The sequence below is a fragment of the Nerophis lumbriciformis genome, linkage group LG08 (genome assembly GCF_033978685.3).
Source record: "Nerophis lumbriciformis linkage group LG08, RoL_Nlum_v2.1, whole genome shotgun sequence".
NCBI lineage: Eukaryota > Metazoa > Chordata > Actinopteri > Syngnathiformes > Syngnathidae > Nerophis > Nerophis lumbriciformis.
In genome coordinates, this window is record NC_084555.2 from 30,462,501 (window position 1) to 30,465,316 (window position 2,816).

Below are 2,816 nucleotides of genomic sequence, written 5' to 3' on the forward strand. Positions count from 1 at the left end.
GCCAATTTAGAACAGAAATACCATGGTCCGTAAACCAGGCACGGGTAGATTTTGCGCTGTGTGCAGGCGCCAAGTCCTGTTGGAACTTGAAATCTCCATCTCCATAGAGCAGGTCAGCAGCAGGAAGCATGAAGTGCTCTAAAACTTGCTGGTAGACGGCTGCATTGACCCTGGATCTCAGGAAACAGAGTGGACCGACCCCAGCTGGACTGCTGCTGAGTGGTCCAAAGTCATGTTTTCTGACGAAAGCAAATTTTGCATTTCCTTTGGAAATCGAGGTCCCAGAGTCTGGAGGAAGACAGGAGAGGCACAGGATCCACGTTGCCTGAAGTCTAGTGTAAAGTTTCCACCATCAGTGATGGTTTGGGGTGCCATGTCATCTGCTGGTGTCGCAGCCGTCTACCAGCAAGTTTTAGAGCACTTCATGCTTCCTCCTGGAGTCCGACAGCCACCCATCTGAGCCTTCATGGACGACCTGACAGTTACCACTACATCAGTCCCAGGCTGCAGGTGGACCCTGAATGGCCTTCAGGAGGTGATTTCCTGGGCTTGCATGAGCTTCAAGTCGAGGTCCCTTGTGGTAGAGGAGAAGGAGTTGGCCCGTGTCGATACAAGGTGGCCGACAGTTCAGTGTTTAATGCCTTAGTCCACTTCTGCATCCGAGACACCCACGGTGCCTTGCAGCGGATGCTCAGCTTGAAGACTGAGGAAGACCAGACGAAGCTGGTGCTCCCATCGTCTTCTAAGGGAAGGTTACTGGCAAGTTCTGCTTCTCACTTGGCACCACCAAAATACCATCACTCACCGAAGAACCTGTGAAGAGCTTGGGAAAGGTGTTCAATTGCAGCCTGAGAGACGCAGCCTCCACAAAAGCGACCAACCAAGACCCGGAGACCTGGCTGGCCGTAGTGGGCAAGTCTGGGCTTCCTGGCAAGGTCTGGATTTACCAGCACAGGATTCTTCCTCTGATCCACTGGCCCCTCATGGTGTACAAAGTCCCCATTTCAACGGTGGAAGACATTGAGATGAGGGTCAGTTGGTTCCTGCGCAGGTGGCTGGGACTGCCGCGAAGCCTGAGCAGCATTGCTCTAAACGGGCAGAATAACAAGCTGAAGCTCCCCATCAGCAGCCTGAGCGAGGAGTTCATGGTGACGTGGTCCAGGGAGCTCCTACAATATCGGGAGTCCAGTGACCCAAAGGTTGCTCAGGGTGGGATTGAAGTCAGGACGGGGCAGAAGTGGAGAGCTGTGGATGACGCAGAGTCAAGGCTACAGCAAAGGGTGTTGGTGGGAACAGTGGCGCAGGGGAGAGCTCGCTTAGGTAGCAGAAGAACACCTCGCTATGATAAGGCGGCAGGGGAAAAAGAAGAGGTCACTGATCCTTGAGGAGGTGCGAGCTAGAGTTGAGGAAAGGCGAGCCTGACAGATGGCGGGAACAGGGCGCCTGGACAAGATGGGAACAAGCAGCAGAGCGCAAGGTCACATGGACCGAGCTCTGGAAAGCTGAACCCCATCGGATAAAGTTCTTGATACAGGCGGTCTACGACGTGCTGCCAAGTCTATCCAACCTCTTCACCTGGGGAAAGGTGGAGACACTGCCAGAGGAGAGAAACCTTGGAGCAAATCCTAAGCTGTTCAAAAGCCCTGGGTGAAGGGCGGTACCGCTGGCGACATGACCAGATCGTGAAAACCATAGCTGATTCCATCTGCAGGGTAATCAGTCACAGTAAGAGCCTCCGCCCAGTGAAGAGCACCGCTTTCATCAGAGCTGGGGAGAAGTAAACACCGGCTGCCCGGAACACCTCTTCTGGCCTGTTGGCAACAGCACGCGACTGGGAGCTGTCAGTTGATCTAGGCAAGCAGTTTAAGTTCCCTGACGTGGTTGCCAAAACAACACTAAGGCCAGATATTGTGCTTACCTCAGTGGCCTCCAAGCAGGTAATCCTCTTGGAGCTCACAGTGCCTTGGTAGGACTGATTGGAGGAGGCCAATGAGAGGAAGAGCGCAAAGTACTCTCAGCTTGTGGAGGAGTGTCGGAGCAATGGGTGGCGAGCGATATGCAAACCCATTGAAATGGGATGTCAAGGGTTTGTGGGCAAATCCCTCTGCAGGGCCTACAGAATGCTTGGCATCACAGGGGCCAGCCAGTGAAGGGCCATAAAGATAGCCACTGATGCAGCAGAAGTGGCATCAAGGTGGCTGTGGATCAGGATTGATTGATTGATTGAAGCTTTTATTAGTAGATTGCACAGTACAGTACATATTCCATACAATTGACCACTAAATGGTAACACCCGAATAAGTTTTTCAACTTGTTTAAGTCGGGGTCGACGTAAATCAATTCATGGTAGGGGAGAGGCGTGGCATATAGGGCAGTAGCACTACCTGGACACAGGCTGGGGGCCTGATCAACCCTGGCTGGGTCGCCTAGGGGAGGGGGTCTGATTGTTGAAAGACCCGAAACCCCCTTTGATCCTAGGTTACATCACTAAAGATGTGTCCAGTTGCACCATTGGTGTATTTAAAAAGTTAATATTTTTAGATGGCATTATTTGTTATTCTCCAGTGTGGACGCCTCAAAAGGTGGCGTTTTTCCTCAAATCTTCAGTGCCATCATGCAATGTTTTTTTTTCATTGTTGCCAAAAGAGCTTTGTGTGTGTTTTTGCATTCGTAATGTGTTTCCTTCTCTTCTTTCTCTTGTATAAAGCACTTTGTGTTTGCCACTTACCTGTGTATGAAAAATGTGTGGTATTAAAATCAAATTGAACGAATTGATTTAATGATTTTGATGACGCAAATATTTTTTTAATCTTTTA